Source organism: Choloepus didactylus (genome assembly GCF_015220235.1).
Source record: "Choloepus didactylus isolate mChoDid1 chromosome 23 unlocalized genomic scaffold, mChoDid1.pri SUPER_23_unloc3, whole genome shotgun sequence".
Classification (NCBI taxonomy): Eukaryota; Metazoa; Chordata; class Mammalia; order Pilosa; family Megalonychidae; genus Choloepus; species Choloepus didactylus.
Genome location: NW_023637597.1, coordinates 912,787 through 934,080, shown reverse-complemented (window position 1 = coordinate 934,080; position 21,294 = coordinate 912,787). Strand labels below are relative to the sequence as shown.

Sequence of the window (21,294 nt, the reverse complement as noted above, 5' to 3'; positions counted from 1 at the left end):
GCAGCTCAGCTAAGGAACTGGGGGGTGATGGTGGTGTGTGGTTGCCACTCTCCTGCAAAGCTTGCCAGCTTTGTCCCTTACCATGCACACCCCAGATGGTGGTGGTAAGTGTCCTTTCAGGTTCCAAGATTATGCTTGATCCTGATGGTTATTTCCAGATAGCCCCAGTTTCAGAGGATGAGTGATGCCTGAATCTTGTTACTCTCCCACTCTCTGTTGATGCCCCTCTCAAGGTAGCCATTTATAGCATGATTATTTTCAAAGGATTAGATGCCTTTTGAATCCAAGAATCTTATCACTTGAGACCTAGGCCTGGCAGAAACAAACCTTTACTGGGTCAGGGATGGAAAAATAGGGGGCAGAGGGGACACTGAGCTACAGGCCTGTTTTCGCCTCAAGGTCCCCACAAAGCCAGGCTAAACCATTTTCCTGGCTGTGCTCCCACAACTCCCCTTTCCTCTCAGCCCCCAGGGGAGGGCACTGCCTCTGCCAGCCCACTGGTCTTTCATGCACCAGGAGGTTTCTGTGCACCTTGTCCCATGTTTGCACATTTTTTGCAGCATTCTCAAGTGACCCCATCCTTAGGTAAACCATCTCTGCTGGTCCCCAGCCCTCTCCTCACTGCATTTCTCAGAGTGTGGACTAAGGCCCTTCTCAGAGAGGAAAGCTGGACCTTGGTGAGACATCAGGATTTCTTTCTTTACTGGAAGACAAAACCTCTCAGGGGGCAGTGACTGAGGGGGCAGTGGCCATCCAGGGCCAGCGCCATTCCTCCCAGGACCTCATTCCAGACAGGAGGAGACAACATTCCTCATAAGTGGCACATCAATCCCCAGGGGTGGTAGGTGTTTGCCATAGGAGGCACTTTCCTTGGTTGTTGCCATTATTTACAGACTCTAGAAATGCCAAGAGGGAAGTTCTGGGGTGAGTTTTGGCCTCATGCACCTGGAGAGAAACCTTTGTTGAGAGTGAGCAGGTGAGGCAGGAGAGGAGCCCAGGACACAGTGGAGATGGCCCCTGAACTTTGCTTCCTGGGACCCTAGGGCTGGGACCAGGTTCTGTCCCATTCCTTGCCCAGGTGACCACTTATTGCTGCTTGCTGGGAGCTCAGTCTGTCTGAGTCTGTCTCTCAGAACATGATGGCTACAGCCTGAGGGGTAGAGGGAGGGTCCCAGCCTGCCAGTGTGAGGATGGAATCTTTCCACCTGAGGACCCCCCCAACTCAGTGCTCCTTTGTGAGTAGGTTCCACCTGGGCAGCCCCAGCTTCTCCTGGATACTCCCAAGTGCAGCACTGCTGCCCCCTGCTGGTGGAGGAGACCCCAGACCCAGCTTCCCTCCTCCAGGTGACCCCAAAGCACCTCTCATCCAAGGGCATCTGCTCCCTCACTGTCCTATAGCAAGATGGTGTGAGCCTCATCTGAAATTGAAGTTTCTCCTCACCACATGAAAAAATAAAAAGAGTTAAATGGATTTTAATTATATATTTTATTAAACATAATATATAAAAATATTTCCCCATGTAATGAATACAAAGTTGTTCATTAGATATTTTACCATCTTTTTCTCACACTAATTATGAAATTTGATGTATATTATATATTTTCTCTCCTGTCAATTTGCACACTAATTTTTAATGGAAATACTTGATCTGTATTAAGATTTCAGAAAATTTTCTGGTATTCAAATAGATGTAAATATCCAAGTTGTTTAACCAACCATGTTTAAAATTTTTCCAATAACTGCATAGAGCAGCAAAGTATTGTTTCCTTTAACATTCAAAGTCACATGGACAAAATCGGTTCACTTTCCTAGGAGAGTTGATCTGACTTTCAAACAGAAGCTTAACGGTTTCAAAACCATTATGTCTGCCCAAATTAAGTAAACTCACTAACTCTTGCATCTTCTCATTATTATTAACACTCAGCTAAAATGTTTATGCACAGCTTGAAAGGCAGCTCTAAATCGTCCACATCAACAAAGGTTCAATTTTTTTTTTTCATTTATGAAGCCAATTTACAAAATCCTGCAAGCTTGGCCCCAACACTTGGATTTTATTTAATGTGCATTCATATGAAGTGAGATATTGATGAGAAAATATCAGTCAAGTTATAATTGATATTTTTACTTGATTATTGACTATTTGGCATCATTCCTTGAGTTTAAAGAAAGTATTGAATAGCATTTCACAGTGCAGTAAAGTTTGTCAAGACTTCCATGACTGACAAGAGGCTGGGATAGTTCCATTCATTGTCTTTTACTTCTTTCAGCAGCTCCATGAATGGGGGTGACTCACAGCATTTGCACAGATGCACTGACTGATTATAACACCCAGATCCAGAGGCTTTTCCTAGTGTCTGTGGAGAAAAATGAGCATGACTGCTACAATGTGTTCTATAAAATGGAAAGGATCAACAAGAAAACATCAGCCTTTTGAAAAATCCATCTAATAAATCTGGGTTTTTTTTGGGGGGGCTATCATAGCTGAAATGCATCTATTTTGTTACATATAATTTTTCATATATAGAAAGTTATTTTGTCAAAGATGTAAAAGATTCAAAGTATACCTATGCAAAAAATTCAGTTTTTCAGGCTCTATTTCATTGTGGATTTGGGAGTCCTTTAATACACAGTAGACTATGTATCTATTGTGCCATGTCTTATATTGTACAATTAATCTAAGGCTAAAGAATTGTACTTGCAAATTTGGAATATTGAGCAAATCTTTCTTTCATATTGTTAGAAAGTTCTGGTTTCTAATGGGTCCAGTGGTATAAAGAGCTTTTATTTTTACTAAACTGCATTTAATTGTATTAAAATTTACATAATTAAAATGATTTCTTTTACCATTTCTCAATCTAAGAAATATTTTTTGTGTGCAAGAATGCAAGCCATTTTATATAGCTGATCAAATTCATAAGAACAGAATATCAAAAAATCATTTAAAATTTTTGTTGTGGAAAACATAATTCTTCTACCAATTATTTTCTTTTTAATTATATCAAATGAGACCATGCAAAGTAATTCAAAGCACTCAAAATAATAATTTGCCCCCCCTTGGACATTTTATACAATGTTTTATACAGCATTTTATACAAGGTTGTGATCAACAGGAAACTGAATGGCATAAGCTTGGTTGGAAAATGTCACCTGTTTTACAAAACATGCAGGACAGTTTCTATGTCACATCTGCAAGTCTTAATTTACAATAACTAGCTCTTTTATTTGGGAGGCACATGGGACTTAAAAATTTAGCTGCCCAATTTTATGCACCTACCACACTAAAAAGCAGAAATTATGGTCCCCAAACTGCAAGCTTTGGAGGGTTGAGATAGTAGACAATATTTCCTGTAGTAGGTTCAACTGTTTACCCTGGAAATGTTGGCTTTTACTCTAAAGAGAAATAAATTTCCTTAGGGCCTTTGTTCTGAGTTTGCTAGACTGCCTTCCTGAAAACTCCACATGAGTTTAAAGGGAGACAATTGTAACATATTAATTAATTCAAATAGAAGATCTTAGAATGTTGCCAGTTGTGTAGAGTAAAAACAGTCATTTGCTAAATGGCACAGAAGAAAATCCTGACCCAAGTGGCACTACTTAGTCCAAATATTTCTGACCAAAGAAAATTATACAACAATATTTATAGGCTAAATTTCAAAGCAAAGGTTGATATCAATATTGTACATATTTTATATGTCAAATACACAGTTCAACAGTATATAACATAAAGTCATGCATTAGTACCTCTAAGAATATCATATACAGGAGAAATTGCCCCTTGGGAGAGCCCTGGGAGGAAGCAGCTGCTGAGATGACACAAAGCTCCTTGCTCAGGGGACTCTGCCAGGCAGAGAAGATGCAGCTGCTGAGCCCCCATCAGTGAGCACAGGGCCCAGCCCCCCAGGCCATGGCCCACCCATATAAGTGAATGGTCCTTCCTAAGCCCCAGTGTAGGAGACCCAGGGCAGTCCCACACCACCCCCTGCTGGTCACAGGGGAGGATGACACCATTGCCAAAAGGCCTGAGAGCTCCACTGCTTATTTCCCCCAAGAACACTTTCTATGTTCAAACATCAATGGCCTGGCTTCTATCTTTTGTGATTCTCACACACCACTCTTGATTACCAAACAGTTTTCCACTTCCAGAAAGCCTACTGGAGTTGCTATCATGTGCAAAAACTACACCTATGGGCTTAGCACCAATACAGAAGATTCTGGAAAAAGCTAATACATGTTTCCCATCAGTCAACTGTCAGATGAGGGGCTGCTGTGCTGGTTTGAAGACCCTGGAGGCCTTTTCAAAATGAAATAAATAATACAGGGAATATGGAAAGTACTGGGAGAGAAGACTGTAGTCTTAAAAACTCTAATATTTGTGGGCATTTAGAAAATGCTCCTCAGAGAAGGTGCCCTTCAATTGGCCCTGCTTGGATGAGTGGGTGGGGAGCTCCCCATGGGAGGGAAGGAGGGAGTGGCCTTCTGGAAGAGAAAGGATTTTAGGAGCTTCAAACTCATGAAAAGTCAAGGGAGGTCCATGGATGGCAAACCTTTGAGATGTTGTGTTTGAGAGATACTTGAGGGAGGGAGAGAACCAAGTATCCATGGGACATGGTGAAAGATCTAAGAAGAAAGTAGAAGGGTAGTCGACAGGGAGAAGTGAATTTTCATTGTATTGAACAATCCTCCCTCAGACCATTGCATGCATCAGTCTGTTTCTGTGCTGTTAATTAAATTTCTGTTTCTGTAACTGTTTAACACTGTTTAATTTTGCTTCAAATTTTCTTTCATTATCCACTGGTGTATGTCCCCCTCATTTTTCATGAATTTGCAAAAATCCTGCTGGATATTCCTGGGCTTAACAATTTCCAAATGGGTATCTGAAAATATGTAAACTTTCCCCAATAAATCTGTATTTATTAAAATCTATTAATTATATTAATAAATTAAATTAGCTTAATTTTCATTGTTTCCATATTAATTCACCATATCCAGGGCTTTTTTAAATCCCCTTTGGTGGAATTTTATTTTATCTTAGAAGATCCTGGTGCAGTTTCGGGCAGGTGGTTGCCTCAATGCTGCATGTGTGTGGTGTCTGCAGGGAGAAGGGGATGCAATCAAGACTCCATCCAAGAACTCATTCTCAGTTCAGAGTCCTGTGCTGATGCATCCAAAGTCACAAGCTGGGCCTGGTGCTTGTCTCCAGAGTTGACCAAGTGAGGAACATGCTCAGAAGAGACACTTGAACATGACTGAATCTCACTTTTCACTTGCCTGGAGCCCTGGGTGAGCCCCAGGTTAGCTTGGCACTGACAGAATCAACCAGATGATTGTAGCTTATGGGGCTGCCCTGGGTGGGTTGGCCTCATCCTGCCCATTTCATTGTATCTGACAGGAACGTGTTTCTACCGTGTATTTTCTGCCAGTGTGGAGGTGAGGGTGTGATTTCAGCTACATGTCAGTCTAAAGTTTCTTAAAGTCAGTGAAACATAGGAGAGCCTCAGACTCTTGGCATGTCACATCCAGTCATCCCAGTAAAGTCAAGGGCTGGCTGTACCAGTGTCAATGAATGTCACCCATCTTAGGGATACCAGGTCACAGGCAGTGATAGGGTGACTGCAAAAGACTGAGGGATCTGGGGGAGGTTACTGTCTCCCTTCCCCATGAATCTGAAACCCTGTGTAAGTCTTAGAGCCCCAATGCCATGTACAGCAGTAATAGTCAGTCTTGTCCTCAGGCTACAGCCCAGAGATTTGCAGAACACCTGAGATACTTGAGGCATCTTTGGCTCAAGGGAAATCCTGGTGCTTCTCTGAGTCTGACTTGAATCCCAGGAGACACTGGGGAGGGCTCCCTGGCTTCTGTTGGAACCAGCATATCCAGAAGTCCCCACACTGAAGCCACTGCTCAGGGTGCAGGTGAGTCTCACAGATGTTCCTGGGGATGCAGAGAGGGGGCAGCTGAGTCAGCACAGGCCGGGAGAGGGAAAATGCAAAACAATTATTGTTGATGGAGCAGGGGTCAGGGGTAAGCTGCTGGGGATCTGGGCCAGGTGAGCTCTTGCAGCCTGGGGTGAGGCCCTGAGTCCCTGAGGCCTGTCCCCACCTGTGCCATGAGAGATGAGCAGGACAAGGAGAGGGGTCCAGGCCATGGTGGACACAACCCCTGAGGCCCTGAGCTGAGGATCTGCTGCCCTGACCTCTCTTTGATGCTGGGAGCTGCAGGGAGAATGGGCTGTTTATGCACATATTTCCCTCTGGGGAACTCTGCTCTACCTTGAACCCCAGCTGAGGTCTGATCCTGTACTTTAGAAAGAGGAGCCTATGGTATGAGCTCAATGTTTTCCCCCAGTAGGGGTCAGAGTGGAAGCACCTGATGGAAACTCTGCAGAGCAGCTAGCAGGAGACTCTTCCAAGCCAGAGTCCAGAAGGACAGAGCTGACTTTCCATCAGCAAACAAAGGCAGCAATGCCCACCCCTGGAGCCTTGGGGACTACACAGTGGTGGGCCTCCCCTGTGCATTTTCTGGGAAACAGCCACAGCTCCCCCTGCTGCCCATTGATCAAACTGCAGCCTGTATGCTGAGAGAGTGTGGGGGCCCCAGCCTTATTGCTTCTTGGCTTTCAGTCCCCAAACACCATGTGCCATGTCCCCCACTGTGCCCCAAGAGAACAGACATTAATAAAGGGCCTTTCTCATTGAGGTGCTCCTGTAACAGGGGAAGGAGCAGCTATGGGCACATGGCCATGTTACAATACACATGAGGATCAAGGGAGGGAGAATGCAGAGGACCATGGGTGCCAAGCCCTGAGCAGCCCTTTCACCAGGGGCCCCAGGAAGGAGGAGCCTGGGGTTCTGGGACTGCATGGACAGTGGGGTCCTGGTGCTGGGCACAGATGCTCATAGTATCCAGAAGAGATGCAGCGTCCCTAGGGGAGGGAGCAGAGGGTCTGACCCAAGCTGCAGGGGGCTCTGGGTCCCTGAGGCCTGTCCCCACCTGTGCAATGAGAGCAGCAGGAGAAGGGGTGGGGTCCAGGCCATGGTGACACAGCCCCTGAGACCACAGAGTGGCCTGACAGAGGAGGGGCTGCTCATGCACATGTGCTCCCACCCACCACCTCCCCCCTGCAGGATCTAAGGGACAAACTCAGTAGGGACAGTCCCTTAGCAGCCCCTGCTGGTCTGTGCATCTCCAATCTTCTCTGAGACATAAAATTGCTGGGGCTGCCCTCCTAATATCATTTCCATATTTGTGCAGTAACTGGTTCTCATATGCATTGAATCCTTGTCCTTATCACCTAGAAGGAAGAAAGGAGGGGACAAATGATAACTGCAAATGAGAAAATTACCAACTATATTATACAGAGAGTTGCAAAGCCTTCAGATTTTGAGTGCTTGTGGCAATCAATGAGGGCTCTATAAGGGGACAAATTTAATTTGTGTTTTGTTGAGTGATAAGGAGAAATCCAGAGGAATGTTAGCAGGAGGGCATCTCAATGAGGAGACAGACTGTACAAATCCCACAGGCATGGAATAAATTGTGCATTTAGGAAGCTGCATTATTCTGGGCACAGCTGCAGGGAGTGAAGGGGGTGGGGACAGCCCAGCCCAGGCCTGGTCTCCTGGGACTGGATTGACAGTGGCCTTTTTTCCCCACAAAGGAACTGGCAGTTTGTCCTTTATGGACTTGGGATATCTTGAGATTTGTTAACAGGAAATAATGCTGGGCTTCTATTTTGGCCAGTTGCTATGAAAATAGAATTGTGAATGATTGAGCAGAGGCCACAGACTAGGGGTGTGTGTGGTTCTGATGGAACCAGTTGGCAGGGAGAGCAGAGGAGGGGACAGGCCCAGGGGCATGAGGCAGGTCACACCTCAGAAACTGGTGGCCAATAGGGTGTGGCTGTGCTTAGAAAGAGGAACAGGTGTGCACCCTGAGACCCGAGTTTCTGAGAAGTCAGAGAGGCCAGTGATGCAGACAAGACACAGGAGACAAGGCAGACATTTAGGGAGCTGGGGGCACTGAGGCAGTTTGGGGATAAATGCAGGATCGGCCAGAGGAAAGACTTTCCAATTTGGGTAAAGCATGATAAGAAAATGCATTTCTTTAACCCTCAAGGGTTCATAGGAGGCACTTTTTGGGGTGCATTTGTGAAGGGAGTGACTCTCACAATGGCAGGGACCCCACATAATCCTGACTGGGAGGCCTCCTGCCCCTGGTCATTTCCCTGGGGATATCCACGTGGAGCACAAAGGAACAGGAAAAATCCTTTTGTTCACCTGGAGAGCAACAATGGTGAACAGTTTTAAATAAAATAGGAGCTAATATTTGAATTTAACTAGCAAATATTTTAAAATGTACCCTTAGCTAAGCATCATTTCAACAACTGGCTAAGCTGGAGCTGTGGATTCCTGTGTCTTCACTCTACAAGCTCATCAGTGAAGGGGAATCTGCAGAAATGAGATACGGTCCATTGGGAACTCTTTCCTCTTTGAATTAAACACAAATGCAGACTATAGGATCATTGTGTTCAAAACTTTTTAAAATGAGAAGATTCTTCTTAATATCACCATGAAATTAACATAAGTTGTGTTTATATACCTCCCAGCTGAAGTCTCTGGTATATTTTCATTTGAAATTAAGACCAGATTACAAAAAGATTTCATACAGAATAGGAGGGGTTTGGGGGAATCCAGAGTGGTGCAATCTTTAGAAAAAAATAAATCTTTCCACTTTTAATTCACAAGATATTCATAGATTTTTATTTGGATTGGGTAAAGACAATTCTGTTACCCAAATAGAGAATTTGATAAACTGGAGTCCAAAAAAAAAAAAAAAACAACAACAACAACAATCTGTCAATGTCCATCTGCTGATATTTACAGTTTTGACCCAGTAACAGTATCTTACTTTAAATTGATGCACTCACAAAGCACAGTGTCCAACATCCAGGCCACATTGCTTATTCCCAGAGGCCTGAACCTGTTCTCTGGTGGATTTGTACTCATGGAGTGGAGGATGGACATAAAATTTTCTTGTCAGATGACTTTCTAAATTTGCAGGCACAAGGCAGATCCTAAGGGCCTTGATAAACTTTTAGTTCCTCTCTGTCAGAGGGAAGTTAAATATATATACACACACACACACACACACACACATACACACATATATAATCTTTAAGTCACATGGCTTGTCATATGGATGGATTTAACCTTCAGCTTCAGGTCCTGTATGGATGGAAATTTGTTGTCACTTCTGTCTGTTCTTTTGCAGTGGGTTAGAATAAGGCATCAAGGCTCTGGCCCCTGGTCTTCTATTCCACTTTGAGAGAATTAATGCAGAGCTGCAAACTTCAGCTGTAACATCAGGGGGCAAAAATTTCCCCTAAAACTCTGAAGCTTCCCCAAACTATAAAACTGTGAAATCATAGGTCCAAACAAATTCTTAGTTAATAACAGAAAGCATGGGATAATAACGATTGTGAAACACCTGCCCAAAGATGCATTTTGGATACCTGATGGCAGGCCGCAAGTCCTGATAAGCTCTCTCCTCCTAGAACACAGAAGACACCTGTTGCTCAAAGGTGAGATAAGAAAATCACTGTGAGACTTCCCTATATGACAAGCCAATCCACTCTGACTCAATGCGTGCTTCTCCTTTAAACACATCCATGTTGTCTCTTCAATGTGTACTTTTTCTCTCTTTCTTTAATAAACTTTACTACTTACTCCTACTGGACACCCTCATCTCTGAATTCTTTCCATGGTATGTCCCAAATTTGGAACAGGGCTTGGCTGGCACCATTGTCAGCAGGGTGCCAGTTACACCTTGTTAATTTGGGTTATTAGTATGGGTATAAATTTTTGTTGTTTGTTTGTTGTAAGTCCTTAGAGTCTCCATGGGCATTATATGTAAACATAGGAGCTATAGTGGCACCACTTTAAACCACAATGTCCAGGGGATATGTTGTACTGTAATGTGGTAGGGATAAATTTATTAACCCCTGCAGTATAAATAGCATAAGGTTGGAAATTATGGGGCAAGTGATGCTGTCCCTCATCCCCATCTGTCCCTGTCCCTGTCATCAGCACCACTTCCATACATCTGGCAGTCAGAGCTCATCCTTCAGCTGGAGCCTAGATTTGAGCAAACACACTGCATTGCTTGAGGCATCCTTGGATCCAGAGACCCCATCAGGGACCCCAGATCCCTGTTGCTGGGCAGAGTGTGAGCAGCACAGGAAGAACTGAGGCAGGGTTAGAATTAGGGCAGTGGCTGGATAATGGGCAAAGGGAAAATTCCAGAAAGCAGTCAGGTCACAAGGAGAAAGATATTTCTGTGCAAAGCAACAGTAAACAACCCCAGCAAACAACCAATGGTGCTGGAGAAATTACAAGAGGAACAGAAAAACTATAAAAAGAAGCCCTCCCAGCAGTGTTCTGCTCTTCTCCTCTTGCAAGAGTGCCCACATGTTCTTCTTGCTTGTGTACTAAATAAACTATCTGCCCACTTGCTCGATCTCTGCTGTCTGCTTGAATTCTTTCTTGCAGTGAGGCCAAGATTCCAGGAATTCAACACCAGCAGCAGAACCTGAGAGTGCTCCCTGGCTTCTGCTGGTACCAGGACATGTTCACACTGTTAGAATTAAGGTCATTGCTTAGGATGTATCTTCATCTTGCTACTGTCCCCAAGGATGCAGAGAGAATGAGTGACTGAGTCAGCACAGGCTGGAGGATGGGAACTGCAAACATATACAAGGCAAAGTGATGGGCAGGGTGCAGTGTGGCTGTCTTGATTCTGAGCCAGAGGGACAGACACAGGCTGGGGGGCTGTCCTGGGTCTCTGAGGCCTGTCACTACCTGTGCAGTGGGAGGGGAGTTTAAGGAGGAGAGGGGTCCAGGCCATGGTGGACACAGACCCAATTGGTCCTGGTGAAGCTTAGCTGACCCAGGCCTCTCATATACCCTCCCCACTGGCCTCAGGCAGGGGGCCATCTTAGGATAATTAGGGTCTACATCCCCTCAGACCTGGCCTCCATCACAGGACTAGATTCAAGACCCTCCCTCCTCCTAGACCTGGGAGCCCTGAGGCTTTCCTCTCTCAGACTGCTCAGTTTCTCACCTTCACATGAGTTCTTGATTCTTTCTCTTTCACACAGGTCAGAGTAATCCTTACAGGGACACTGGAGCTGTCACCCTGGTGTGGCCTTCACTGACAGGAGCCTTGCTCTGAGGGACAAATGGGAAATCATGACCCAGGAGGGTGCCAGCTGCTCTGAGCTGATGGGGAAATGCTGTGGGAGCAGAGAGCAGAGTGGGTCCCTCCATGTGGAGGCCACAGGGGAGGTGGCACTTGCAGTGGCCCCTGAAGTCTGAACTGGAGTTTGCTGAGAGGAAAGAGACATTCATAGAAGAGAAGTGAGAACAGGCCAAATACCCCTTCCCAAGCAAGGCACCAGCAGGAGATGCAAACCATCCATGGGCTGCTGCAGAGGGTGGAGAGCAGGATGTGGTGTGGATGTGCAGGGGCGGATCATGGGAGGCCAAAAAAGCACATGAAAAGAGGCTGCACATCAATAGCCATTAGGGAAATGCAAACCAAAACCACAAGATACCATTTCTCACCCACTACTATGGCTGCTATTAAAAACACAGAAAGCTACAAGTGTTAGAGAGGATGTGGAAAAATAGGAACATTAGTTCATTGTTGGTGGGAATGTAAAATGGTGCAGCTTCCATGAAAAACATTTTGGTAATTCCTAAGAAAGTTAAGTATACAATTAACTTATGACCCAGCAATCCCACTTCTAGCTATACATCCAAGAGAATTGAAAGCAGGGACTCAAACATATATTTTCACAAGGATTTTCATAACAGCTTTACTCACAATTGCCAGAAAATGAGAGAAACCCAAGTGTCTCTCAACCAATGAATGCAGAACCAAAATGTGTTCCATGCAAAGTGGAATACAATTCAGCCATAAAAAAGGAGTGAGTTCTGATACATATGATAACATGGATGAACCCTGAAGACACCTGTTGAATGAAAAAAGCCAGACACAAAAAGATAACTAATGCATGATATCACAATTATGAGATAATTAAAATAAGCAAATCCAAAGAGTCAGGAACAAGAATACAATTTATGGGGGGCCAGGGTGATGATGGGGAAGGAAGAGTCAATGCTTACATTGTAAAAAGTTTCAATTTGGGGTGGGGGAAAAGTTTTGGTAGTGAATGGTGGTGATAGTAGTGCAAGATTTTGAATGTCATCAACATCAAAATATATATTTGAATATGGTTAAAAGGGGAAATTTTAGATTGTGCATATGTTATAGAGTAATAAAAACAAACAAACAAAAAATGTAAGACTACACAACACAAACAGGGAACTCTAATGTAAATCATGGGCTGCAGTTACTAGTACAATTATAATCACATTGCTTTATCAATTGTAATAAATTTAGTGCCACAATAATGCAAGGTGTTAATACAGGGGAATGTGCAATATATGGGAACTCTGAATATTTGCATGATTTTTTGTAAAACTACAATTTTCAAAAAAAAAATAAGAAATTGAATGAAAACTATAGCTGATATGCCCTGGGCCCATTTTATGTCTCATATAAGTTTTTCTTTGAAATTTCACATCAATTTCTCCCTTGTTATGCAGGTGGAATGTCTCACTTGCAGCACATACCTGGAGGCTAGAAATGGCCCCAGTCTCCCTGTCATTCCATATCAATGGCCCCTCAAGGATGAACTAGAATCTCTTATCCCAGGTTTGAATGATCATGAGAAGAGATACATGTGTCATGTTTCACATCATATACAAAATATATGTGGTTCCAGAGTAGTTCACAATGTGTCCAATTTCTAAAAGAGCACAGAAACATTCAAAATTCATCAACTATTTAAAAATCTGTCATATTCTGATGTTAACACTTAGGGTTTTGAAATCATCCTTTTGAAATATGTAAACATCTACCAGAGTTAAGTATGTGATGCCCCAAATAGGGGGATCTGAGAGGGATATTCAGAGACCATTAAATACATCTGTTGTGTTGTGCATGTTACATTACCAACTGCATGTTACCAACTGCATATTTTCCTTCATAGTGTTCATTGTGGGATGATTATAGGTATCTGGTATATGAGTAAGCAACATGATTGCTGTATGTGAATATATATACACACACACACAGCATAAGAATATATATAAATGTTCTATGAAATATTTTTATCTGTGATAAAAATAATGTATGAATATATGTTAGTACTCTTTGAATAATGTAATTCCTACTGGAAATGTTGGAGTCTGGGGTCCTCACTGTCACTTTCTATATTTTGCAGCTTCCCTTTCCCTCCCTCATGATGACAGTTGTGCAGGGAGAGAGAAAGCAGAGTCTTGGAGGAAGCACGGTGGGGAGGGGCAGACTGCAGGAGGCGTGTGGCAATGGACTCCTAGCCAGGGGAAAGCGGCTCTGTGCCCCCCCCTCTCATTCTGCGGTTTATCATTTTTACTCTTTCCCCTCTCCTCCTTATGAAAACTGAGCCATTTTGAGCACAGGAAGAGGGTTTGATTGTTTCCCCATGGGGTTAAATCACTGTGGAAATGTAATCACTGAAATGTAACACATGGTAATTGTTCCAGTTTGCCAATGCTGCCTTTTTGCAAAATACCAGAAATGGGTTGGCTTTTATAAAAAGGGGTTTATTTGGTTACACAGTTAGAGTCTTAAGACCATAAAGCGTCCAAGGTAATGTTTCAAAAATCAGGTACCTTCACTGGAGGATGGCCAATGGCATCTAGAAAACCCTCTGTTAGCTGGGAAGGCACATGGCTGGCATCTGCTCTGGGGTTCTGGTTTCAAAACGGCTGTCTCCCAGGATGTTCATGCCTAGGCTTCAGCTCCTCAAAAATATCACTCTTAGTTGCTCTTGGGACATTTGTCCTCTCTTAGCTTCTCAGGAGCAAAAGTCTGCTTTCAAAGGCTGTCTCCAAAATGTCTCTGTAAGATGAAGCTCCTCTCTCAGCTCCTGGGCATACTTCACAGTGTCCCTCTTGGCTGTCACAAGCTCACTCCTTCTGTATGAGCTTATATAGGGCTCTAGTATGCTAATCAAGGTCCACACTGAATGGGTGGGGCCACACCTCCATGGAAATTATCTAATCAGAGTTATCACTCAGAGTTGGGTGGGTCACATCTCCATGGGAACACTCAGTCAAAGATTTACAATCAGATCAACATTAAAAGGTCTACCTACACAAGATTGCATCAAAGATAATGGCATTTTGGGGGACATAATACATTCAAACTGGCACAGACCTCATGTGCAGGAATATCCCATTTCAGTGAGGACACTGCTTGCCCTGGTGTGCAAGAGCCAATAGAGGATTTCCCTGGCTGACTTTTCAGAGAACCCACTGCTCTCCGGACAAGTACAACAGCGCCCCCTTCTGGCCCCGGAGCCTGGGTCCTCCTGCCCCTCTGACTACCCACCACTCTGGGAGTATGTCCTGACTTTTGCCCATTGGTCTGTCTGATGTTGCCACCCAGGGCAGTAAAATGAGTAGGTCCCCTCCACAGGGCATATCAAAGGGCCACAGGAGCCACCTTAACAAGCTCCTAGTTGCCAAAGATGGAACAGTTTTATCCACAAAAGAATTAAATTAGCATTGGGCTATAGCTTGAAGTATAAAATAAACGCCTTTGAGTCATTACTGACATAAAAATATTGGGGAGAATACACAAATCTACTCTCTAGAGAAGATGGAGTGACTGATGTGGATGTTCTGTCTTTGAGGGGGTGGAGCATAAGGTTCCACTCAAGGGTGGGCTGTGCAGACAGACTTTCTCTCAAAGGGGCAGAATGGATGGGGAGAAATAGAGTAACCAGTTCCTTTCCCCAGTTGATCAAGGTCATGCAAATCATCATAAATCATACAGATAGATGCACTCAGGGGCATTCATGGGAATCCTACAAAATAGAAGAGCAGTCCTCTTGAAAACTGTCAAGGTCATCAAAAACAAGGAAAGTCTGAGAATCTGTCACAGCCAACAGGAGACTAAGCAAGACATGATGAACATATGGAATGTGCCTGTTCCTTACTCAACTGATTTTCTTTGGGGGGGGGGGATTTGGACTCACTATTTCAAATCTGCAAGAATTTTGGGGGGGAGGTGCCCCTAGGTGGAAAGAATGTAAAAAGAAAAGCAATAGAGGGTCAATGCCAAGTTCATGATCCTGTTTGCTTGGGGAGATGGAATTGTTTGGAAGCAGAGGCAGATGTAGATGCAGGGATGCATAGATGTGTTTGCATTTCTGATAATTTTTTTAAACTGTAAATATTAATTTCACCCACTCTCCTTAGATATGGTACACCACACCATAATAGAAAAAATATAGAAATGGTGAATTGCAACTCAATTTCTTCCTTTCCTTAACCATGTAGAACCCTGACACAGAACAAATGCAGAACTGGAAAAAGTTTCTATGAGACCTGATGAGTACAAGGTGAAAGAGATGCCTAACCAGAATCATTAACAAAGAATCTGGGAAAGGACAGAGCCAAGGCAAAAAAAATCCATCTCATGTTGACCTGATGATGCTGAGGCCCAGGACCTCCTGCCTTGCCCTGTCCATCCCATCCAGGGCTTGTCCAGACAGCAGGTAGAAGGGAAGACAGATATCCCTCAACATGTGGTTCCAGGAAACTCAAAATATGACACCAGGATGCAGCCTTCACCCTCTCCTGGAGAGAGACCTGGAGTGAAGAAATGATTGTTTTCTATTATTTCATTTGAAGTGATTATAGAGATAGAATATCAAGATGCTTCATACAGAAAGGATCTCTTGATCATGTCATGGGAGAAGGGACAATAAAACCTTTAGAGTCCATCAGTACATAAATGGATAAAGAACTGTGGTAGATGCCTAAAAGGAATATTTTTGACCCTTAAAATATGAATGAATAACAGCTTCATGCTGTAACAGCCCTGCCCACTGCCATCCAGGTGCAAGTCAGGAGCTCCACAAATGAGCCTGAGTGGCCCCTGCTTCCCATTCCACTCCTCCAAGTACACTGACCACAAAGCAACTGCAGGGGACTTGAAAACATCCCTTTGGTCATGGCACAACCAGATTTATACATTCATATTTCCTCCTAGTAAATCCCTGTCCCTACTTCATGCATCTCATCTCTCCATCATCCTCCCCTGGTTCACTGTGGCACAGCCCCCAGCCCCACCTTCCTCTGAGGAACCCTCCCCAGCTGATATTTCTGGTCTCACATTTCCACTTGGTGGGCAAGATCCTCTCAGAAACTAGATAGGAAGAGCCCTGAAAGAAAGGAGGACAGTGAAGTGAGCTGGGGATTGGAAAAGGCTTGGAGGAGAAAAACCCATGGAAGACCAAGGATTGTTCACTGTGGGAAGGGGGAAATCTAGAGGAATCTTGCCAAGAAAGGGTTTTCCCAAGCTCCTGTAAATTTGGTGAGAGCCAAGGGCAGCTGACATCCCCCTGCTTTAGGCTTGGTGTCCAGGGGCTCCCCTCAGACTGGGCTCCTGCCTTCACTGACACTGGGCCTGTCCTCTGCACCCTTGATCCCTGCACATCCTAAGATCCTGGACTCTGATCTCATTTCCTTCCAGAGGAAATGGCTTTTCATCATGACCAAGACAATTTGTATGAATGGATTCCTAGAAAGTGATGTGGACTAAGATAGGGATGTTGTGTTACTCAGTGATTCAGAAATGCAGGTTCACTGGCTTTTCATGGAAATGGGAGGATATGGAGTGTGGGGGTGAGAGTGACTGGGAACAATCTTCTACTGTCTCTACGTGTCCCATGGGTCCACTTTTCTTGATGTTAAGACCTGGCCCCTGAACAATGCCAGGAGGACTTCTGAAGATGCCTCATGAATTGTTCACAGTGAGGACAAGGTGTTCATAGGTGGAATTTCTCCATAGAGACATGGGATTTTGCTTTCCATTCAAAATATGAGAGGCCATCCATTACTACTAAAGACTTCTGTCTATTACAATGGTTCCTTTAATAAATGGTTATTGGAAGCAGCAAAAAAACAATAATGAAGTGGCAGATCTATGACCAATTCATATGCCATCAGGCTGGGGTACAGGCCGGGGTTTGAACAGCATGTGGAACTGGTGGTTTGGGGCTCTACTGTGGAGATGTCCCAGGGAACCACCTGAGCCCTGTTTCTCTCTAATTCCTACAGGAACCACACTTCAAATTTCCTCATTTTGTGTTTCTTTATGCTCTTTGCCTCATCAACTGGATATGTGTGTTGCTAAATCATGACTGATATTAAAAATTGTTCTGGGAAATTTATGCTACAAAATGAGACAGGGAAAACAATTAAAATGGACAAAGTTTTATCATGGAGAACCAGAAAGATATATATTTTACACTACTGATTGATTTAACTTTAAACCCTCTGTGCTGGTTTGGATCTATTATGTCCCCAGGAAAGTCATGTTTTATAATCCAATCTTGTGGGACAGGCTTATTGTGGGTGGGATCTTTTGATTAGGTTATTTCCATGGAGGTGTGACCACATCCATCCAGGGTGGATCTTAATTAGTTTACTGGACCCTTTAAGACAGCTGAGAGCTGACACAAACCGAGATGTTTGGCAGGACACTTAGGAAATGCCCAGAGACACTTTGGAGAAAGCCCTATTGAAACTGGAGCCCAGGAGAGAAGGACCAACAGACATCACCATGTGCCTTCCCACGTGACAGAGGAACCCCGGATGCCATTGGCTTTTCTTCAGTGAAGCTTCATCAAACTGGAGCATCCTCAGAAAAAGGGAAGGAATGAATAGAGAGAGGGGCTGGTGCTTATTATCCCCACTTCCCCAAATGCCTGAGGAGGGCTTGCTCAAGATCCCCCAACCAGATGGACTGAGAGGAGAAGAAACTCTTAGCAAACCTGTCACCAGCTGAGAAAAACACTCCCCTTTTTTGTGAGATTTCTTCCTAGGTATGCATTTCTCAAAGTTTTAGATGTTAGGACTGGTCATGGTTTCAAAATTCTTGATTATTTCAAAAGGTATTTCTCATGTAAGCAATATCTGTCAATATTTACTTAACCCATTAATTAAAATGAAAGTGAAATATTGATTTTAAGTTACTTTATAAATGTATATACTTAAGCCATTATATCTAAATATGAACTCATTTTTATGAAAATTAGCCACATTTTCCAAAACTAATGGAAAATAAGCATAAAGAGTGGTACAGTTATATTTTTGCAGCCTCTTTAATGTTGGGTCAATACCAGTCAGTTGGATTTTCATGTCTCCTGCATTCAGTTGGTTACAATATTTCTTTTGGTTGAAGTATAGGAGGAAAATCAAGACCCATATGGGCATGTCCCTGGGGTTCCTTACTGAAGGCTGGAGCAGCCATTGTAGTGAGCACATCCTAAGAAAGGAGTGAGTGAAGGAGCCAGAGGTGGTTTCAGGACAGAGGTCAGAGATGGGAAGGGAGGGCTAGTCCCAGAGGGCAGGGGGGTTGGTGAAAGAAATGCTCCCCCATTTTACATGGCTGAGATGGAAGGATGGGTGAGGGAGGGACACTGAAAGAACAGAGCCCAAGTCTCCTAGTTCTCACTGTTTGCTCAGCAAATTTGCAGTGACTTTTTACACCAGGCTTCAAAGTACATTTGAACAGGAGAAAAAGTTTCTTTTCATGGACTGTGGAGGGTGAACCCATTGATAGCTCCAGTGACTCACTCCTTTGCATAACCCCCCACTGTGAATGTGACTTGAACCTGTGATTTGCATCTAATCAATACAGTGTGACAAAGATGAGGGACCCCTCCCCCTTGTCAACCCTGCCTGGCAGGGCACTGGGACATGGCTCCCGTGAGCAGGCTACATTCTGTACGACTCTCCTAGTGAACTGGAGAGGGAGCTTCTCCTGCTGGCCCTGACAAAGCAAAGGGCCCTGCTGGGAACTTCCCCTGGGAGGGGACCATGTGGCTGGGAGCTGAGGCCCCTCCAGGAGCAGAGGGAGACTGACAGCCCACAGCTCACAGAAAGCTGGGGACCCCACCACACAGCACTGAGGAAATGAGTGCTGCTGAGGAGATGGAGCAGAATCCCCCAGTCAGCCTCCAGGTGAGAGGGAAGCTGTCCATGACCTGGACTCCAGCCCGGGGGGACCCTGAGCAGAGGACCCAGGAGGCAGATCCCAGGCCCCTGACATGGTGAAGCAAAGAGGTAGTAAATGGGAAGCTTCCAGAATTGTGGTAATTAGTTACTCAGCAAGAGGCACCTAATACATGGACCATGTGATTCATTTATTGATTCTGAGAGGGAGCTGAGGAGGGAGAATGGAGGGAGCTCTGGGTCACTGGGTCTGCAGGGCATGAGCCCACCCAGAGGCACAGAGAACACATCACAGAGCAGGTGGCCCTGAATCATCTCAGGCCGAGTGAGGCCACTGTCCCTCCCCTGCTCCTGCCACTGAAGAGCTAAATCAACCTGCAGCCTCGGGCCAAGTCAGAGGAAGGAGGGATCTTTTATTTTGATTTTCCCAAGTCAAGATATTGAGTAAAGGCTTCTGTTTTCAAGTTCATTTTAAGGAACAACAACATTTTGAGTGGGTTAAATTATGGAAGCCCCTGCAGCCCTGCTGATGAACAGAAGAGGCAGCAGATATCAAAGATGCAGGTTTTGGTCTCACTTCCCCATGACCTCGGACCACTGTGGAGAGTGTCACTGCTGGAAGGTGATGCACAGAAATAATCTGCCTCGTCCTCAGACAGGAGCCCAGAGATGGTCAGGGAGGCCGTGTTCCCAGACTTGGAGCCAGAGAAGCAATCAGGGATCCCTGAAGGCCTCTTATTGACCTCATAAATGAGGAGCTTGGGGGATGTGCCCGGGTGCTGTTGGTACCAGAACACATAGTTATGACCCCCGATGTCACTGCTGCTTCCGGCACAGGACATGGTGACCGTCTGTCCCAGGGACCCAGACACTGAGGGAGGCTGAGTCAGGGCAGACTGGGCCCAGGACACTGAAAAGGAAAAGAAAGTGTGTTCAAAACCAAGGCTCCAAGTGGGCCTGGGAAGGAGTAAAGGAGTCCCCCACTGTCCAATATTGGGGTGTCTCACCTGTGCAGTGAGTGATGAGCATGAGGAGGAGGGGAGCCCAGGCCATGGTGGAGAGCTCTACCCCTGAGACCCACAAGTGGGCAGGGCAGCCTCGGGGACTTTATCCACCAGGCCACCCGGCTGTCAGCAGGGAGGGGACTTCATGCAAATTTGCTCATTCTTGTCACTGCCCACTCTGAAAGGGCTCTCAGGCTGCTCCCCAGGGACACAGAGCTGCTGTGCAATCACTCAGGCCACTGAGCACCCAGATTTCCACCAGCCCTTGCAGATCTGTGTGAGCCCCAGGCCTGTGGGAGAGACTCTGATGCCTACACAAGGGCTCCCTGCCCCTGACCCAGTCCCCTCCCTCTCCCTGCTGCCTCCCAGAGAATTAGGGAGCTTCCCCAGGGGCATTCCTGTCCCCCAGCCCCTGTGCTCCCCAGGGCCCTGCTCTTTAGTGACCAAACCCCAGACTCATCCACAAGGGCATTTGCCAATATAAATATAGATTAGCTCCAATAAGGAGCAGTCACAGGGAGGTGCTCACAATGCTATCCCCTGCATCCCAGAGTATCAAGGCCATGAAAGTCAATTTCAAGCAGTTATCGAATGAATGTCATGCATATTTATGATTTCATGTGAATAGGACTATATTGCACATTCATATTATTCTGTACTAGATTTCTTTTCAAAAATATTTCAATTGCAATGTGTCCAATAAGATTTCTTAAAACTTTTTTTCATCCTTTTCCTTGCTCCTTCCAAACCCAGAGGTCAAGACCAAGCTCTAGGAGTGACCTTTGTCCCCTTCTTTCCCACAAACCTATATCCAAACCAAAAGCAAGTCCTGCTTATGCCACCTACTGTCCCACCTCAGCTCTGTCCACTGCCACCAAGGGGCAAGTCAGTAGCATCAGCAGTAGGGGCAGGGGCTCCTGCCATGTCCTCCTGCTTCCTGCCATGTCCCCTAAGGGCACTGTCCCCACAGCAGCTGCAGGGAACCTGAAAACATCCCTCCCATCCTGTCACAGCCTGACTTACAAACTTGTGCTTTCCCCATGGCAAACCCCAGCCCTGGGTCTCATGTCCCACCTCTGTAACCTGCCTCACAGTTTCCCCCATTTCACTGTGGCCCAGCCCCCAGCCCCATCTTCCTTCTGTGGGACTCTCCACA

At 45.1% G+C, this 21,294-nt stretch overlaps 1 pseudogene; it reads right to left on the bottom strand.

The window, feature by feature from the left end:
• The window catches only part of LOC119525026, a 22,438-nt pseudogene extending 2,237 nt beyond the window's left edge, over positions 1-20,201 (bottom strand).
• Between the last annotated feature and the right edge of the window lie 1,093 nt (positions 20,202-21,294).